The sequence below is a fragment of the Bos taurus genome, chromosome 6 (assembly GCF_002263795.3).
Source record: "Bos taurus isolate L1 Dominette 01449 registration number 42190680 breed Hereford chromosome 6, ARS-UCD2.0, whole genome shotgun sequence".
NCBI lineage: Eukaryota > Metazoa > Chordata > Mammalia > Artiodactyla > Bovidae > Bos > Bos taurus.
The window spans coordinates 104622420-104642440 of NC_037333.1; the positions used below are offsets into that span (position 1 = coordinate 104622420).

General features: G+C 39.0%; 1 protein-coding gene across 3 annotated transcripts in view; it reads left to right on the forward strand.

The window, feature by feature from the left end:
- The window catches only part of STX18 (syntaxin 18), a 118405-nt gene that overhangs the window by 35077 nt on the left and 63307 nt on the right, over positions 1–20021 (forward strand). Inside the window, exon 1 of one of the 3 annotated variants that reach the window (XM_059887641.1) lies at positions 9091–9186. The gene's annotated coding sequence lies outside the window, so the exon portion shown is untranslated. 3 annotated transcript variants of the gene reach the window in all.

Genomic DNA, 20021 nt, shown 5'->3' on the forward strand with positions numbered 1-20021 from the left:
TTATCTGGCTCAAAATGTCAGTAGAGCTTAGGGTGATAAACCCTGAAGTTTAATCCTTCTTTCAAACATGTTGGATAACATTGGCATCCATTCAGTCCCCACTCCCCATTTTTGGAACGCTAGCTAGAACTAGTTTCTATTCAAGAGACCCTTAGCTAATTTAGGGGTATATATGAACTAATTGTGAATGTTGTTTGTTATTGGTACACATTTTAGTCCCATATTTAAGATATTTCAGTACACAAGTGACCCGATGAACCCCATCACTCAGATTTAGGGGGACTGTTGATTCACCTACCACAGGGGTTCAGATGGACACTTATAGCCTGTCTTGTGTACCCAAGCGACGTATCTAAACTTGCAAACTTTTGATGCATAACCTATTCATATAAATTGCTGCTAGGATTGCATCAAAATTATGCTGTCCTCCCTAAGATTTCTTTTGAGATTTATATTCAGCCCATGTTAGGGATGAAATATCCATTTTTAGGAGTAACTGTGTGGAACAAAACACCGTCTTATAAGGGCCTTGATCATGCTTGGTAAGTACAGGGAGCTACAGCATCTGTATTAACATGGGCTGGGCAAATGAAGTTCCCTCTTTGAAACTATTGCAAAGTAAGGTACCTCTGATTCATTTTCAGACTCATATACAGGAGTTTCTCAATGACAACTCAATGAAAAGAATGTTAGTAATGACTTCACAGCGAGAATTTGAGGTGTTAAGCACAGCCCTCCAGTTCATCTTGTAGATTAGGAATCAGATTTAATATTTCTTACATTTTTCACTAAATCTTTCTTTGACTAATGTCTTCTAAAAACCGTGACTGGGAATTCGCCCTAAGTTTCTTTCTTCTTGGCCTCCCTCATCGCTCTGGTTAAGCCGGGGTTGAATTGCAGAGCATTTTGTGAGGTGAGTTTCTCTGCCTCTCTCCCTCTCCCACTCCTCCTGGCACATAGTTGACTCATTAAATGTTTGCTCGAAGAACAATGCATATCTGTTTTTGAATTCTACTAACTTCTAAATTTTGATTTCCAGCTCAAACTTCTCCTCAAACACTACATTCTACTGCCTACTTGACGTGCTTGCTCAGAGGTCCAGTAGACCCTCGGTGTCCTTGCTTTTCATGCAAATGCTAGGTCTGCTCCTGTCCTACTCCTGTCTTAGGGGCTTTGTACTTGTTTGCTCTACTTGTAATGCTTTCCCCCAGAGTATCTGTCAGGAGAACTCTTAGCTCCCCTCCCTTAAGCATGTCCTATATGTCATCTTGTCAGTGAGGCCATCTTAACCCCTCTATTTAAAAATTATAATTCACCTGTTCCCTCACACTCTACCTAGATTTCCCTTCCTTTACTCTACTTTTTCTTGTTTTTCCCCATAACACTCATCACCATCTGATATACTTTACTGGGGCTTCCCAGGTGGCTCAGGGGTAAAGAATTTGCCTGCCAGTGCAGGAGACAAGGGTTTGATCCCTGGATCGGGAAGATCCCCTGGAGAAGGAAATGGCAACCCACTCCAGTATTCTTGCCTGGAAAATCCCATGGACAGAGGAGCCTGGCATGCTGCAGTCCATGGGGTCGCAAATGAGTTGGGCACTACTCAGTGACTGAACAAGTAATATACTTTATTGACAAACTTATTTTTATATGTTATTTTTAATATATTTATTATATTTATTGTTTATTATCTGTTTAGACTCTGAGCCTGGTAGGCTTGCAGTCCATGGGATCGCTAAGAGTCGGATATGACTGAACGACTTTACTTTCACTTTTGACTTTCATGCATTGGAGAAGGAAATGGCAACCCACTCCAGTGTTCTTGCCTGGAGAATCCCAGGGACGGCGAAGCCTGGTGGGCTGCTGTCTCTGGGGTCGCACAGAGTCGGACACAACTGAAGCGACTTAGCAGCAGCAGCAGCAATTGTAAGCAGAGCCAAGATCGTTCAAACTGGGATCTTTTGACTCCCAAATTTAATTCAGTTTTTGTTACAAACCAGCTTCTTTGTTTTGACTTCAGAATGGCCTGATATTTCTGGTCTCCTGAAGTGTTGGGCTTAGTCTTTGTTTCAAAATAATTAATTTTCTTTATGTGCTGTGCTGTACTTAGTCGCTCAGTTGTGTCTGACTCTTTGTGACTCCACAGACTGTAGCCCACCAGGCTCCTCTGTTCATGGAGATTCTCCAGACAAGAATAATGGAGTGGGTTACCATGCCCTCCTCCAGGGAATCTTCCCAACCCAGGGATCAAACCCAGGTCTCCTGCATTGCTGGCAGATTCTTTACCATTTGAGCCACCAGAGAAGCCTATATAACCTACATAATTAAAGTGACGTTTGTTTCTGACTGCAACACCAAAACCTCTAGGATTTTTACCGAATTTGGAGGCTATGTTTGGGATGATCTAAAGGGAAATACAGGCTACGTAGCATAAAAGAGATGAGAACGTGTAGTCAGAAGAGGCAGTTTTCTTCCAGAGTCGCATCAGTGGGGAATGGAGAGACCCAAATGACAGACTCTTAAGACACCATGAACGTACAGAAAACAAAAACAAAGACAACAGTGGTTTGGGATTTGACCCCCAAGTTGAAAGTCCTAGAAGCAGGTGCTTTTCACTTGAGCATTTCTACATGTTATAGTCTAGAAGGCATGGCAGCTGTGACACATTTACTTGATGATAACTCATAATTCTCCCAAGCAGTCATGGGAGGCCAGCTAGTATTTAAATTAAAAACACCCCCCATTTGGACTTCTGTATCTGTGTTTGGATGGCCAAAGTTGTTTGTTCTGTGGTCGGCTCTCTGGCATGGTGGCTGATAACAGGAAGTGAAGTGAAGTGAAGTCGCTCAGTCGTGTCTGACTCTTTGCAACCCCGTGGACTGTAGCCTACCAGGCTCCTCAGTCCACGGAATTTTCCAGGCAAGAGTACTGGAGTGGGCTGCCTTTTCCTTCTCCAGGGGATCTTCCCAACCCAGGGATGGAACCCGGGTCTCCCGCACTACAGGCAGATGCTTTAGCGTCTGAGCCACCAGTGCTTACCTTGGGGACTGGAGCATAACGTGCTAGGAGAGTCTGTGTATCTTTCTAGTTGGCTTCTTTTTTTAATTTTAGTTTAATATTAACATACAATAAATTTGACTTTTAAACTGTTCAGCTCTGTGAATTTTAATACACATATGCATATATGTTTTACCAACATAAATGTATATATACATACATATGTATTCTCTTTTGGTATAACCATTTTAGTCAGAATACAGAACAATTACCTCTAAAATCTCCCTCATGTTATCCCTTTGTAGCCAACCCCGTCCAGCCATAACCGGTCCTTTCTTGCTGTAGTTTTGGTTTTTTGAGAATTTTATGTAAATGGAATCATGTAGTATGTAATCCTTTGATACTGACTTCTTTTCTCAAGTACAAAGTCTTCAATCTTAATATAAAGCCTTTGAGATTCCTTTAAGCTGTGTGTTTATTCAGAGCTCCTTCTTTACTGCTGCGCAGCAGTATCTGGAGGCACCATGATCATCACTTCTTGAGGACATTGAGGTTGTTTCCTGTTTTTGGCAATTATGATAGAGCTGCTGCATATTTGTGTATAGGTTTTTGTGTGAGAATAAATTTTTGTTTCTCTAGGGCAGATGGCCAGAAGTGGGACTGCTAGGTCATATGATAACTATATGTTATAAAAAACTGCCTGTGTACAAATGTTCTTAGCAGTGTTATTCATAATGAGGAAAAAGTGAAAATAGCCCAAATGTCCATCAACTTGAGGAATGGGTAAATAAAATCTGATATATCTATACAGTCAGTATTATTTGGCAGTAAAAAGAAATGTACTGATACTTATTGCAACAGGGATAAACCTTGAGAATATGCTTAATGGAAGAAACCAGTCACAAAGGACCACTTGTTGTATGATTCCATTTCTGTGAAATGTCCAGAAGAGACGTATCTGTAGAGACAGGAGGTAGTATGGTTGTCTGGGGCTGGGAGGTTGGGTAGATATGGGAAGTGACTGCTGATGGATATCGCATCTTTGGAGTGATGAAAACATTCTAAAATTGATTGAAGTGATGGCTGCACAACTTGTGGATATACTAGAAACCATTGAATAGCACAGTTTAAATGAGTGAATTGTATACTATATGAATTATATCTTGGTAAGGCTGTTTAATGGCAACCCACTCCAGTATTCTTGCGTAGGAAATCTCATGGACAGAGTCTGAGCCTGGTGGGCTGTAGTCTGTGGGGTCACAAAGAATCAGACACGACTTAGCAACTGAGCACACAAGCTGTTTAAAAAAATAATAAACTGCTAACTTCTTTCCCACAGTGGCTGTACATTTTTGTATTCTCACCGGCAAAGCGTGGGAGGTCTAGGTGTTCATGTAAACCTCACCAGCACTTAGTATTGTCAGTATTTTTTATTTTAGCTACTTTTAATAGGTGTGTAGTGATATTTCACTACTCATTTGCATTTCCCTAGTTAATGATATGGAATAGTTTTCATATGCCTATCTGCTTTCTTTAGTGAGGAATCTGTGCATGTCTTGAGCTCATTTTATGACTGAGTTGTTTGTTTTCTTAGTGTGAAGATTGAGAGGTCTTGATATGTTCTGAATGCAAGTCCTTTGTCAGATATGTGGTTTGCAAGTATTTTCTCTTCCTCTCCTGATTAGCTCGTCTTTTTTCTCTCTTCAGTACTTCTTGATGAATTCCAAGTTCTCAGGGTTTCATTGTCTGATTACTCCTGTACCCTCAGTGCTTAATATCTGGCATGAAATATCTGGCATAAAACAGATATGCAGTTAATATTTGATGGATGAATGAATGAGTTCCCCCTTCTTACTGATTAGCAACAGGTTTTTTTTTTTTTTTGGAGAGATAATAATATATTAAAAGTAAACCTGATTAAAATATTTCCTTTCTATACATACTCTTTAAAAAAAAAAAATCTCTAATATAGATTGTAAAGCCTGTCATGATACAGCTTGATTCCTTGAACATTTCCTGTTCTCCTCGGCCTTATAACCTTTACAGGTGTTGTTCCTTCTGTCTCGAGCACTTTTCCTCCCACTCTCTTTGCCAGGCTAATTTATTTATTTCCTAGTTCAAGCATCGCCTTTGCTCATTCAATCTAGACTCTGGGAATATAAGAATAAATAAGACAAACACAGTCCCTTATCCTCTTGAGGCTTACCTTTCATGGCAGAAACCCTCTCCCCCTTGCCCCAGTCTAGGCTGGGCGTCTCTGTCTCATAGTGTCCCTGTTTTTACTTAACAAAACTTTAATTATTTATAATTAAGTATGTTCACCATACCGACCGTAAACCAATGACCTTTAAATATTTTTGTTTATTTGTCCCTTAAAAGAATTTTGGACAAAGCCAAGCAACCTTGTATATATATTTCAAGCTGACATCTACATTTTTTTTCTTTATAACTTTAAATAGTTGCAAAGGATATAATTTCCAGCATGCTATAAAACTTGACATTTTAAAGTTAAACTTTTGGTCACTCTTTTAAATGTATCCCATGAAATCTAAATACTGTATATGATGCTCACCATCATTTGTTGGAAAAAGAAATCCCTAAAAATTCCTTTTTATAGTCATAAATTTTACAATCTTTCTTTTTCTTCATAAACTCCATTTCATTTCCCCTACATAATATCCTATCCTTGGTTATTGCTGAAATCTTTTATTGTTCATTCTCTTCTACTTCTTTGCAACAGAAATAGGTATGCAAGTAGAAATTTAATTTTTAAAGTATTTCCAGTGATAACCAAAAGGCTGTAATTGTTCTCTGTTGAATTATTGTATTGAATTATTCTGTGTTTAGTTACTTTGGCAGTTATTATCAATGTGCATATATTAAAACAAAAAAAATATGTTATTTGACATGAAAAGACTCTTAAGGAAACAGATTTTTTTAAAAACTGGATTATGTGCAAGTAGATGAATGTTACTTTTTTCTAGATCATAAGAGTATTCTATATCAACTGCATTCTTAGTTTTCATTTCTTATGACATAAGAGCTGAGAAACCTTGGAAACCTTGTTTGCACACATAACAGACACGAATGGAAGGAGTTTTGTGTTCGCACTGCCACTCCTCTCTGTTGTTTGAACTTCCTCTGCGTTACAAGCCCAAACTGTCATCAAAACTTTTAAATATGATCTGCCAGATGAAAACTGAGTTAGATCCTCTGTTAATTTTGTTGAGTGGGGAATGTTGGAAACCGTCCCCTCCCGCCAACCCCCAAGCTTGTGGAAGGGTTTGTTGTTCAGTCATAAACGTCATTCCCAGGATTTCTAAGTGTCCCTTTGTTAGAAGTTTTTATGTCTAGGCCTATGCACCATAATAAGCTTCAGGTGTGGTGGAGCTCTGACTTTAAGAAGCGGAAAAGGTCCTTGTGAAGGGCTTGTGGGAAAGTAGACCAGCAGGATGTGGATCAGCAACAGGTTCGCAGGAAGAGTCGCTTCAGAAAAGAGTATACATAGATGTCGAGCTCTAGAAATCGACTTCCTTAAAATTATGTGTGCCTGATACCCCTTAGAAGTCCATCCTGTGTTTCCTAGTATCCATCCGTCTGCCACGTGGACTATTGCTTCAGGATTCGTGAGGCAAAGAACCAGCCCCCATCTTCTCAACTCAGAACTCCTATCAAGAAGAACTTAATATATATTTTCTCACTGATCCAGAAAAAAAAAAAATTTTTTTCATGTAAAATTTTTGTGTAAAATCTGAACTTGCTCATCTTTTATATTTTCTTTGAAAAGACACAAAGGGAAAATGTTTTTATTCCTGAATAGTATTGTATGCTTTGGAACTCATTATTAATTTTCAAGAATAAAATGTTCTTTTACAAGTAAAGTTTTTGACTCAGTAGCTGTCTTGCTAACAATGATTATACCACTTACCTTAAATCCTTTTTCTCCGTTTTCCCAATTACACTGTTGTTAAAAGAAACTTTTACTGTTCTTCAAGTAATAAGGTTCTGCTTGAATTCTCCATGGAAATAATTTTTTGGGGTACTTTTTATCCTAATGTAATTTTCAAAGCTTAGAAAAAAAGTAATTGTCATTTGTTTTCTTTTTACCTGCAGTGGTTTTGAGGTATCTGGGAGATGCTTTTAGGCATATTACACCTATAGGGCAATAGAGGTCTGTGTGCCTGCAACATGCAAATAGGCTATATTGCTGCTGAGAAATAAGAACCGCAGATTGGCAGCTTCACCTTTCTGTTAATGTGCAGATTCTTAATGCTTAGTATCCTGGAGGTTTCTGCTTTTCTGCAGAAAATCTAATACAGATTTTCGATTGCCTCTTAAAATGCTACACTTCTCCAGGAAACCTTATCTTTGCTATAGCATCTGGTTTTCTGTGAAGTCATAATTTTGAATCAGAATTTCCAGCTGTTGGCATCTTGTTTTATGGAGCCTGAATTGAAAATCAAAAACTAGGTTATGTATTTAAATAACAGAAGTGAATGTTATCTTTCTTTTTCTAAAACAGTATGGCAATTGTATATAAGTATTTCCAATTTGCAGCGTTATTGTTCATGATTTGCTCCAAGAGAAACAAGGTTGAACAACAGCTGAACAGCTTTAAGTGAGTAGGTTACGTTTTATTCTTCTCTCGTGTCCCGTGAACCTACACACATGGTGTCTGCCTAGGGACAGATAAGAACTGCAAAATAAGAATTGTTGGTGCTCAGCAAGCACCTTACAGATGGGTTAGTCTTGACTCTGTAGTTTCTAGATGAGGAAACCAAGGTCTTATTTTGCCCTGTATATAGAAAATGATCACTGACTTGAGGCAGAAGAAATCGGGTTTAATGATATTAAGATAAACGTGTTGTTTAGTGTTCTAAAGGCAGTCGTTCTGAACAAGGGGACCGAGGGAGGGGAGTCCCGGCAGGCCTGCTGGAGGACTGCTGTGTGCCTAGCCTAGGCTGGGGTGCCACGTGAGGCCAGTAACTCCTTTCCCTGTCTGGGAAGCCATTTGGCAAGATCCCTCAAGATTTTAAAAGATTTTGTAACTGTCAAGCTCACGGTTCCTCTTTTAAGACTTTGTCTTAAGGAATTACAAAATCAGATAAAGATTCACTGTACAAAAATAGCCTGGTATGGTTTAGCAGAAAGATGTTCTTTACAGCATAATTTATCCTGTGGAAAATCAGAAGGAGCAGTTCAGTTATCCAGTGGTAGAGAAATAGATTATGGTAAATTTAAACAATGAAATGTTATATAGTCATCGAAGTAATTTTTAGAAGATTTTTTAACTATGTGGTAAAGTGCTTACTTGTAGTGTCATTGGAAATCAGTAGAATATAAGATTGCATATATAATATGATTCCTTACGTAAAGGAAATTTGTGTATAAAATGGATCATATGTCAAAGTGGCAAAAGAGTTTGTATTTCTAGGTGATGATGAGTTGATTTTATTTTCTTTTTATTTTACTTATTTCACCCACTCCATGATTAGCAGAGAATAAGATTATTAAAAAAAGGAGTTTAAAATGTAGTTGAAGAGGCAAATTTTTTTTTCAAATGCCAAGGGTTGGAAAACCCCAGTTTAAAATCCCACCAAGGTCAGGCTCATTGACAGTCTCTGGGGCTTGTGCTGTGTTAAGTCACATACAGCTGCCCCACCCTCATCCCCGTGGCTCGAATCCTAATGGCAGGGGGAGTGACCCATCTGGAATGTGGGCAATGGGGTGGAATCCACAAGTAACTGCTATTTTAATCAGCAGTCATTTTATTTGGAAAAAAATTTGAAAAGCAATTTCCCCTATCGAACGAACATTCCTTTATTCTTTCATTAGCAAACATTTTTGAGTGCCCACTAGTTAGTTCTTCTGACTTGAAGGTAACATTCTACTGCTAGTGATTCTTTGCCCAGTGATTGTTGAAATGTTCCTAACTCTCTCTGCCAGAGTCTTGTGGTATACAGGTAACTTGACACAGTTCCTGTTCTTACCTGGTTCAGGTTTAATAATTAAATGGGATTAGCTATTAAATAATGCATGTTTGTGGAGAAGCCAGTCAGTTTAATACCTGTGAACTTGAAAACACCACACTTTATAATCAGTGCATGTCTTGGTGGGATCCATGTTGCTGTGGCTTTGTGTGTAACATAGTCAAGCAGCAGGGCAAATTAAATGCTGTTTTTCTGAAAGGTGAGCTTTCCTAAGGCATGGTATGGCTTTCTTTGCTTCCAAACTTCTTTGAAAAAAATCTATGAATATTTTAAAGTCTTCGATTCCACTTTATAATTTAAAATTAATAATTTCTTACTACTGTAATTTCATACGTTTCGTACTAACCCCCCTAGGAGGGGAAGAAAAGTATTTACTTACTTCAAATTTCTTATACTGATTTCAGTTGGTCTCATTCCACATTACAATTATGGCTTTCCAGTCCACAAGGTATGGCTTAGAGTTGTGTTTCAAATTCGCAATGGGTTGAGCATTAATAAAGCTACTGTTTTTAATTTAAAAGAACAGATCTCTTAAGGAAAGTTTGTTAGGCTCTGGGATTAATTTTTTAGATGTTTGTTGTATGTAAGTTCATGATAGCCTCAAATTGTTATTCTCCTGCCAAGAAGTGGCACCTTTTGTTCCCCTCATTTGCCTGTTCGGCCTAGTTGTCTACTTTGCCACATTTGCAATAGCCAAGGAATTCTAGAGCTGGAATAAGGTGCCTTGGTGAGCTTTCTGTCTTTTGCAAAAATAACCTGAAGCCCTTTGATGAGTGTCTTTTCTTAAAGGCCTTCAGAGAAGGACGTCTCGCAGTCTTTCCAGCGCTTTGTGTTTCTGATTGACCATTATCTTTTTCTCTCTCCTTTTTTTTCCATCTGGTGTGAAACATAGATCTTTTTCTTTAAACTTAAGCTGTTTTGCTATTTGCCGCATATTGTGGAGTACTAATCTATACCTGTATGGATATGAACAAGTTGTTCTTAGTATCCTTCCTAAATGTTCTGACTGACTGTGTATTACCTGATTGTTTCGTCCTAACAACAGCATCATGTACCAGTGAGCTGCTATCACAGAACTATTTTTCTTGGAAAGGCTAGGAAGTCTTTGATAATGGATTGGGCCAGTGATTTAAATAGTCCAGACACATAAGCTTACATTTATTTAGCAATTTACTAGATGTCTGTGTGATACCGGGACTGTGTCAGTCCCTGTACTGGGGACCGAAGATACTGCCCACTCCCCACCCCCCACACCCCAAAAAAAGGATGAGATTAAGTGCTTCAGAATAGAGCAAGTCTAGTAGGGAGACCTTTCCGATATATTGGCAGTAATAGTATCATTCATTATTTGGGGTTTATTGCTGTTAATGGGTTTATTTTCCAGTATTATTTTGCAGAGAAGTTGAAAAGTGGCTTCAGATCTATTTGCTTTTTGCCCCACCCCCCCAAACCCAGAAGTGCTTCCCTCCAGAGAAAAATCATTCTAAAAAAGCTTGCAAATTTAGGGAAGACATATATAAATGAGTTGTAAATTTATGTGGTGAAAACAATATGAGGTTCTATGGAACAAGATTTTTCCTTTTATAGAAAAGAGTGATTGAGTTGGATTTTCCCAGTTCATATTGTTACTGAAGTTTTATGTGACTTATTTTAATTAGTAGAAGACATCTGTTCATTTACAGCAACTAGTGATCACACCTCTCTTTGACACATACCATAGACCCTCAGGGAGAAGGCGATGGCACCCCACTCCAGTACTCTTGCCTGGAGAATCCCATGGATGGAGGAGCCTGGTGGGCTGCCATCTGTGGGGTCGCACAGAGTCGGACATGACTGAGCGACTTCACTTTCACTTTTCACTTTCATGCATTGGAGAAGGAAATGGCACCCCACTCTAGCACTCTTGCCTGGAGAATCCCAGGGATGGCGGAGCCTGGTGGGCTGCCATCTATGGGGTCGCACAGAGTCGGACACGACTGAAGTGACTTGGCAGCAGCATAGACCCTCAGATGTGAACACCTAGGAGTAGTTTTTCCTGACCATAGCATTAGTTCAGTTCAGACCACACCATGTTGTCTCCTTATGCTCTTGTGTCTTAGAAGATAAAGTTAGTCTTCGTTTAACTCAGCAGGCACAATACACATTTTGTTCTAGGTATAATAGATGTATCTCAGGAAGCTATCTATGACAGGGTGATTCTGAGGGCTGGTGTTCATTTCTGATTGACAGATCTTACAAATTCTAACAAATAGGGAGTATAGATGTTAGTTAAGAGCAAAGGTTCTGGAGCCACATTACCCAGGTTTTAATCTTGTTATGCTATTAGCCAAGTGACCATGGGCACAGTGTTCAACCTTGCTGCCCCCCTCCTTTTCCTCATGTGTAAAATAGGGATAATACTACTCTTCACCTCATAGATTAAGGAGAGTTAAGTGAGCTAACATCTGTAGAATCAAACCATGCCTGGTGTGGAGCGCTGTATGGACACTAGTGAGTGTGTGATGGGTGTCTTGACACCGGTTGATGTTTCTGAATCATAAGATGCCCTTCATAGGTCCGGGGGCTGGTTGGCCAACACTGCGTGAGTTGAACGGCGATGTAGCTTTTTCTGGTTTTCCTTAGTCCTACTCATCCCCTGCGGTGCCCCAGTTTTTCTGCACTGATGGTTCATTATAAACATCTTAGAAACTGGAAGTCTGTGCTCTTTATTGGCATATTGTGCAGTAATCCCGGGAATTCGGCCTGAGCCCCTGGGAGCTAAATCAGAGGTCACGCCCTCCGAAAGCCTCTCTGAGCTGTCCTTCTGGGGCAGGTACTGGGGGCGGGGGTTGGAGGGGTCTTGTCGACCTTGTGGCTCCCGTGGCTCTGGGGAGCCTGAGGGGGCGCCAGGGCAGTGAGTGGTCCACTTGCACATCTGTGATCATCCACTCCCCTTGCCAGCCTTCTCGGTCTGGTATCTAGGATGGCAGACCCTACCTCAGTCCTCAGAAACCGCCACAGCCCTGTGCTGACTCAATTGCTGGTTTTATGGAATTCATTTCTGTGTCTTGGTTCTTCCAGGCGTTATTAGGTCCTCTCAGATACAAGCTAATTTGCCTTGGCAGTATGGGAGAATCTTAACCCTGTTGGGTTCCAGAAGTTCCTTCACTGGGCATTAAAGGCCTTTTTTGCATACTATTACTACTACTAAGTTGCTTCAGTCGTGTCCGACTCTCTGCGACCCCATAGACGGCAGCCCACCAGGCTCCCCCATCCCTGGGATTCTCCAGGCAAGAACACTGGAGTAGGGTGCCATTTCCTTCTCCAAGTCTTTGCATAGTCCTTCTCATATGCCAGGTTCTTTTCTGAGCAAAAAATAACGCATTTCACTCTCATATATGTGTGGTGTGTACTAATACTATTATTTTTCCCATTTTTACAAAAGGAGAAACTGAGGCAAAGATAGGTTAAGTAATCTGGGCAGAGCCTCCCCATGGTGACTGTCAGAGCCAGTATTGGATCCAGGCAGTCTGCGTGCAGACTCTGCTCACCAGTGCCCCCTCTTCGTTGCTGGTTCTTAGCCTGCTTGTCCGTTAGACTTATCTGCAGAGCTTGCCAAGAGGGCCGGGGGCAGAGAGAGACATTTTACCTGGCTCTTCCGGAGACCCAATCAAATCTTCCATCTTCTCCCTTTTATAGAAAAAAAGATCACTCTCCCTGTTTTTCTAATCTACTAGGCTCTTTCCTTTTCCCCTTTGCATGACGTATAGATGGTAAAGAATCTGCCTGCAATGCGGGAGACCTGGGTTCGATCCCTGGGTCAGGAAGATCCCCTGGAGAAGAGAATGGCTACCCACTCCAGTATTTTTGCCGGGAGAATCCCATGGACGGAGGAGCCTGGCAGGGCCACAATCCATGGGGTCAGAAAGAGTCGGACACGACTGACTAACACTTAGTAGTGTTTTTAATGGCCTTTTACAATGATGGGCATAGAGCTCTATGGTTTGACTCTGTAAGGTAAGGCCCACGGGGACAGGGACATCCTTTCTCCCTGTGTATATCTTGTCTGGTGCCCAGCACAGTGTTACAGACATACACAGGACTTGAGTGTTAACCCTCAGTGGATGCTTCCACGTACTGTTACCACTTCATCACATCACTTTATTTATCACTTTTACCACATTGGGGGAGATCCCAGGATGTATGGCAAGAGTGTGGATAGTTAACTGGGCGGATCTAATTTGGCCAGCTCTAGTATATCAGAGCCTCAGTTTTGTTACCTCTAAAATTGTAAAGGTGGTACTATTAGAAGACTTCTGTAAAGATGAAATGAGATATGTGAAAATACGGACTATGCTCTGTCCTGTAGTGCTGTGCTGCGCTTAGTTGCTCAGCTGTGTCTGACTCTTGGCGACCCCATGGACTGTAGCCCGCCAGACTCCTGGGTCCATGGGATTCTCCAGGCAAGAAGACTGGAGTGGGTTGCCATTCCCTCCTCCAGGGTATCTTCCCAACCCAGGGATCGAACCCAGGTCTCCCGCATTGCGGGCAGATTCTTTACCATCTGAGCTACTAGGGAAGCCCTGTAGTAGGAAATCAGAAATAAATGCTGAATTATTTCTTTGTAAAGTAAGCACAGTTTGAATAGGAAAAATCACTTGAAAATGTGCTGTTCAGCTTTCAGTCAAATGCAAGAAGTCATGAAGTTTTTGGAGCTCAAATAGACCTTCGGGATCAGGGAATGCAGCCCCTTCATGTGAAATACAAGTGAGGAAATGGAAGCGTAAAGAAAGGACTGGACCAGGGGCACACTGTGAGCCCAGATGCCGTCCAAACGCTGTCTTACCACTGTGACTGGAATCACCTCTGCTTCCTAGTGTTTGCACTGTCGCCTCAGTGCACTCTCGTGTATGTTACGGAGCTCTCAGAGCAACTCCCCGGCCTCCAGCACCTGACCCCAGGGGAAGGCTTTGCCTGTTGGATAAAGTCCTAAACAAGCCACCATGGGTTATGGGGTTAAGGGGGTACAAGGAAAGAGTATGTATTTACCTTGATGTTTGTGAACAAGAAGGAGAAGAGTTAAAAATATGCAAATAGCGAATGGCTGAAAGCCCATGAACCTCTTTCCAGTTCCTCTGTTTTCCAGGAAAATGGGGCTCTTTTATCTTTCATCAGTTCTTGCAGGTATAAGGTTGATATTGGAGGGGAATGAAGTTATTCCAAGTATGCTTCTAATAGAATGTTGGTATTTTGTTTTTACTCAACATCAAGTTGTAAAAGCTTCAAAACGGCATCATGCTTTGATATAATGTTTAAACCATTATAAATATCATCTCCTATTGATGCCTTAGAATAGATGTTTTCAGTTCAGTTCAGTCGCTCAGTTGTGTCCGACTCTTTGCGACCCCATAAATCGCAGCATGCCAGGCCTCCCTGTCCATCACCAACTCCCGGAGTTCACTCAGACTCTTTCTATTAATGTTGATTATTACAGATTGAAGTAAAAGTGCTTCAGCTCACTGACATATAATATGTCTTGTTAAGTTGGGGCGTAATTGCTAGGGAAGTATCCAGCCTGTAGCGAAGATACGAAGATAATAAGATGTGTCATTTTCTAGTATCTGAACTCAAATTCTTGACTCCTGTCATCTCCCCCTCCACCTCCTGCAAAAACACATTTGTTGTTGTTGTTGTTGTTGTTGTTGGGATAGTTTTTGGAACAACCAAGGTGAGCACACTGTGGTGTCAAATCATTTACATTTCCTCATCTTTTTCTGTCCTGTTTTGCAGCTTACTACATACGCCAAGAGGTCTTGATTCCCTTAAATGCTTGGGAAAGTTTTTCTTTGTAGGACCCTGAAATTAGCCGTGGACAGTGCAGAGAGGAAATGCCTGTGTCTTTTCCAAAAAGTGGGTTTGCTTAGAGAAGATGGTGATAAATGTTTAGCATTCTTAGCAGTGCCGAAACTCATGCAGAAAAACACCTATTTCAGGCCTCTTCAAAGACTTCGGTTGTCTAAAAGCAGAAACATTTGTAGTTTGGACTTTACTTAGGATTTACAATATACTGTATGAGCACTTTACAAGTATTTAATGTTTATTTTTTGACATGATAATCAGTATCTTTGTTTCCTGATTCTATATGAAGCTCTGATCCTTTTTTGTCTTTGTCTTCTTTTTTAGAAAAGTCCAAATGGGTGGATTTTTAAAAATGTAATGGAAACAATGTGGCTTAGCTTTTAAAATGATTCATTATACAGAGAAAAACCCGAAACTATAAAATGTAAATCTCATGAAAGTTAATCAGATTTGGTTGTGCACAGCCTTCATCAAAACCTGAATTTCATAAGCCTTGAAAACTCTGACGCTTTAAAAATGTTTGAGGAGTTTGCCTTTCCCATCCTCAAACGCACGCATTCTTTCAGACCACTCAGGAAGAAAGTGCTTGGAAGAGCATTGCCGACTCCCCGAGGCACCCCTGACTGGTTTCTAAAACTGAAAGAAACTTCTTGGTTGTGTGTGATAAGCAGAATTCAGAACGCGTCTCTATTTTAGCACGTGTGAAATAGAAAGTGATCGTGCTCACAAGAGTGAAATTTGAGTTATGATGTGTTGACAGATCTTCATATTAAGGCACCATAAATGATACTTTCAGTTTCCTTATGAAAACAAAGTTGAGTTCCGCTCTGAGTGATTCTCCTAATTGTTATTGTTAAATTCTTTTGCTCTGCTGTCTCTTTTCCTGCTCACACTTAGATAATCTACAAATACTGTTTGGATCCTATGTGTTTCACTTTCTCTTCTTAGCTGAAAGTTTTCGGCAAATCCTTTCCTTTCCAACAAAGTGTTTAATTTTCTGTGCACACAGATTCATGAGTCAGTTAAACATGTTTGATTAATTTATCACAAAGAGTGCCACCTTGAGTAAAAACAATTCTACTCTGTGGAAAGTTCTTTCCTTTTAAAAGAGGGTCCTTATTTCTAAGAGCAGAGCTCTGATTTTAATTAAAGAGCATTTTATGCAGTTTTTTTTTCCCCTAAAGCTTAAGATTAATTTCTATGGTTACTGGGGATATAAATCTCTAGATTGCTTTAAAACAAAGATTTTTGTTCAGGAGAGAGTTGACAGCTCCCTTTAAGAGAAGCTATTACTTAATTTTACTTTCCTAAGTTTAAACGTATAAAAATATTTGTAATGATACCCCAAAGGCATCATAAAAATGTAAAATAATTGTACTCTAAAATATCTAAAATTACAGGAAATAGACCTCATTTTAAAAAATGAACTGGGATTCGTGGTTGGGGAACTGAGGTGTGACATACTTCAAAACCAGATTCTCTTGTCTGGATATTTTTTTTTAACGGTTAAAAAAAAAAATCAAAACTTTTCTATTGCCGGTCATACAGACTTTAAAATATGTTCATTCTATTGGGAAGTATGTCTTTATAGTTTCATTACCTTTAATGTGTATTACTGTATGGATGTCTTAGATCCCCCCTTGAGAGACAGACTTCTGTCTCTAGAATTAAGTGGCCTCAATGGCTTGTGGATTAACTGTATCACAGTTACTCTTTAGGCTCTTTTTAATGATTATTTTTAAAAGTACATAGCCCAGTTTTCTGAGCAACTTTAAACAAGGGCAGCACAAATAGTTTCCAGTGTTTTACTTATCCAAAGTAGACTTCCTCTTTCAATAGATAATGTTAACTGGTAAATTGTTCCCAGGTTAAAGATTTGTCATATTTTAATAAATATAGTGCAAAATCTATAGTAGGGACACTTAAAGAAAAACGCTTCACCTTTCCAAGTAAATGAATTAATACTTATCTTCCTTTGACTTTAGTATTGTAGTATCCATTCTTTTGGTATTTTCATTTACTAAAAATTTTTAAGAAGGTCTTACATAGTAAAATGTCTTCACTTTATTAAGAAAGGTGAAATTAGACTTATAAAATATTCAGACAAGTTTTGAGAGAAATAGTGTTTCGTATGTAATATAAATGCTGTTGGGACTAGATATGCTTTTAGTATAAAACGTGCCTGATTCAGGAATGCTTTGCATTAAATGAGTTTATATTTTGAGAGCAAAATAAGAGGAAAGGAAACTACTTTCCCTCCCCCACTTTTTTTTACGAGACAAAAAAGTTAAGTTGAATGAAGATATTGAAAGTGCCCTAAGCTGAATGTTTGAGCAATGAAAGTAAACACTGATTACTGCAAATGTACATTTGAACCAATTGCCTTTTATCTTTCAAGCAAAACATTTCCCACAGTTTTTGTGGGCTTTTATTTAAGTTGGGAAAACTTTGGAAGCTTGTGTGAAAGTATAAATAAGTTTGGGAAAGTCATGATTGGAGTTTGATAATAAACATGCAAAAGCAAATTGGGAAACTCTATTAAAGTCAGATGTAACATTTAATAATGTTGTCTCTGAAAACTCATTTTCAGGGAGAAGAATGGTTATTATGTGGCTCTAGAATAAAGACTGGCTATAATTGAAAATAAGGCCTAAATATGAATTCTTCAATATGTATGAAATTTTGGGTTTTTTTCTTGTTTAAGAACCATACTGATTGTTTGGGAGTCCCCAAAATGTCCCCCTCCAATTATGGGCACCAACACTACATATGTATTTTTGTTTAAAACACAAAGTGCGTACATACTTGCCAGGAAACTTTAAACTAATTTTTACAAAAGAAGCATTAAATTTTAGTGTATATGGAGATTCCTAATTTTGAAAGGCGGGAAAATATTTTAGTTCTTTTAATTATTGAGATATATCACAATATGCAGTATAAATACAAATAAAATATAAAAACCTTAGTCTAAGATTTGATTACATTAACTTCACAATTGCATATTGGCATTTTATAATATTTTTTAGTTGTTCATACAAATTCTTGGGGAAATTTGTCCATTTTTTAATGTAATGGTACAATAAGTGTAAAAAGATATCACTTTAGCACCTATTACATATAGACATTTTTGCTTTCCTTTCTTTGATGCACTACTATATATATCCCTTAAAAGTGTATGTGTTTGGGTGGGGAATGGTTAGTATTACATTTTGATGACAATTTTATTGCTTACAAATTGATATGTGATTTTAACTGAAACTTGTTGCTAGGATAAGAATGGAAAATTCTTTCTGCATAGTGTTTCAAATGCTTTACCTAATGATCTGAAAAACTGTTTAAAAGGAATTTAAATTATATATACTTGTTTTACTTTTAAAACTTTCAACTGAGTTCTCAATATAAAACTCAAGTATAGCTTTTAAATGTTTAGGTGTCTGAGTATAAAACAGTAAATAAATCTTAAAAGTAGACTGAAAAGGTATAATTTGATTCTCAAAATCAAAATCTATATATACAGCTCAGGATCTAACCATTATTTTTCTAGTTATTATTACACACAGATTTTTCTCTAGCAAATGTTGTATTGAGTTGGCCAAAAAATTCATTCAGATTTTTCCATAACATGTTATGGAAAAACCTTAATGAACTTTTTGGCCAGCCCAATGTTAGAAACTTACGTATTGTCTGCTATTTTGAACATTTAAGTTTAATAATCAATTTTTATCAGGCTTGTCCCCGTTTTATAAAACTTAACAGTTAGCTAATCTGCTACAGTTTTTTCAAATCCTGAAAACAACTCAATTTTATTTTTTTTTTTTTCAAGCAAAGAGATTGTTAGAATGTTTTGTATCTTATTCCTTGAAAAAATATTTTTGCCTTTTTTTCACTTTAAGTTTTATGTCTTATTTACTCCAAAGAAGACCATGATGAGGGAAAAGAATCTGTATTTTTAGGAGGATTGGGAGTGATGAAACCAGGCCCTGGGTTTTGCTTGGAATTTGGACATTTGTGTTCTTGCTCGAGGCCGGCATGCTCTGCATTTCACTCCCACTCGCTCAGTTGAAAGATGACATTGGAGGCGACATTGTGTATCTTGTTACCAAGCCGTCTTTCGCAGAGCTTCGTGATAAAACGCACATTGATTCCTTTACTTTTGTTTTCACTAATAAAGGTGGGGGGGGATGTGTTTTAATAGAGCAAAGCACTTACACTTTGCGGGTTCAAATGTCATCAAGCAGTGTTTTCTGTTGAGTGTAAATTATTGGTATGGAAGTTGAATGTATGTTTTCCCTTTGTACCGCCCACAGTTGATTTCGCTGTTCTCCCTGCTGATGTGAAGCAGAAACTGGACAAGGTAACAGTTTTGATGATGAGATTAGAGGTAGCCAGGCTGACTGTCTCCTGGCTTTTAGAGAACCTTATAAGCTCAGGGCCGCCCCCTCCCCTTGTTTAGATATTACTTGCTCTTTTGAGTTTCAGATTACAGGAGCAATTGATCTGCATGACCTATCTTAAGAACTTTAACGTTGCAGTGGAAACTTAAACCAAATGTATATCCTCAAGAGACAAATCATCTTAAAACCAGGCTGTTGTCATTTTGATATACTGTACTGTTCGTGAGGCACAGTGTGGTAGAGAGCACCACCTAGTGGACGGGACGTGCGCTTGCTGCTCTGGGTACAGAGTTTAGAGAGCGAGTCTGTGTTGACTCTTGACCTTGGTTTGCAAATAAGTGAGGTTTTATGCTGTTCCCAGCTCATAATTTCTACCCAGGGCAAGGATCCCAGGAGAATGAGATTGGGAGAAGCTGTGACATGTCGGTTTTATTTGTGGTTTCCCCACACGTGTAGGTGTACGTGCTAATCTTTGCCATCTTCACAAACATAGTCTCTCCTCATAGTTGATATTTTTACGAAATAAAGATCATTTTTTTAAAATGTCACTAGGGCAGCAGTCAGTCTTTGGAGAGTTTGTATTTTGGAGTGTATGTGTTTAACCTTAGTGATAGGAGTCTCCCTTTGGCTGGAACTGGTTGGATAGAATTGGTTCCCCTTAGGAGGAAAGGAGTTGCTGCTGATTATCAACTGGCTCCTAAATCATGGCCTGTTACAGAGAGTGTGTGCCTTCAGAGTGTACTAACACATCTGCAAAATCAGTGTGAGAAAAATCTATGTTAAAAAAAAAACCCACTTTTTA